Here is a 1,303-nt window from a genome sequence, read left to right on the forward strand (position 1 = left end):
GATAAAGAAATTATTAGAGCAATGGAAACACTTGAAAAGAAAACACCAGTAATTGAAGAGACTGAAACAGTTGACATCTCAAATGATTCAACTCATAAAAGAGAAGTTAAAATCGGACTAACATTAAATAAACAAGAAAGAACCAATTTAATTAACTTGCTTAAAGAGTTTATCGATGTATTTGCTTGGTCATATGAAGATATGCCAGGCATTAACAGAGAAATAGCTCAACACACTATACCATTAATACCAGGAATGAAACCTGTAAAACAAAAGTTGCGTCGAATGAAACCCGACGTAGCACTTAAAATAAAAGAAGAAGTTCAAAAACAAATAACTGCAGGTTTCATCAAGGTATCCAAATACCCCGAATGGGTCGCCAACTTCGTCCCAGTTCCAAAGAAAGACGAAAGGGTAAGGATGTGTGTCGACTATCGAGATCTAAATAAGGCAAGTCCAAAGGACGACTTCCCTTTGCCACACATCGATATTCTGGTAGACAACACGGCAAATCACGCGCTTCTCTCATTCATGGACGGATACGCGGGGTACAATCAGATTCTCATGGCGGAAGAAGACATGGAGAAAACGACCTTTATCACACCATGGGGCACTTACTGTTACACGGTAATGCCATTTGGGTTGAAAAACGCAGGTGCTACTTACCAACGTGCAGCAACTGCCTTACTCCATGACATGATGCACAAAGAAGTTGAAGTATATGTCAACGACATGATTGTGAAATCAAAGGACCGTCCAAGCCATCAAGTAGCCTTAAGGAAATTTTTCGAAAGGCTAAGAAAATACAATATGAGGTTGAATCCATCAAAATGTGCTTTTGGAGTCACCTCAGGCAAGCTCTTGGGATACGTTATAAGCTCTAGAGGAATAGAGATAGATCCAACCAAGATTAAAGCAATCATGTTGATGCCACCGCCCAAGACCGAGAAACAGATTCGAGGATTCATTGGCCGGTTGCAATACATAAGTAGGTTCATATCAAAACTGACAATGATATGTGAACCAGTCTTTAAAAAGCTCAAGAAGAATGTACCAGTAATATGGGATGATGAGTGTCAAAAAGCCTTTGACCGGATCAAAGCCTATCTCGCAAATCCTCCCGTATTAGCGCCAGCACTTCCCGGAATACCTCTTAGGTTATATCTGACGGTTACCAAAGAGACAATGGGAGCCATGCTAGCACAAGAAGTAGAAAACAAAGAGAATGCAATCTATTACTTAAGTAAGAAGATGCTCGAATACGAAACACGCTATACGCCACTCGAGAAATTGTGCCTTGCTT

Source organism: Chenopodium album, chromosome 1, assembly GCF_948465745.1.
Source record: "Chenopodium album chromosome 1, dcCheAlbu1.1, whole genome shotgun sequence".
NCBI classification, from domain to species: domain Eukaryota; kingdom Viridiplantae; phylum Streptophyta; class Magnoliopsida; order Caryophyllales; family Amaranthaceae; genus Chenopodium; species Chenopodium album.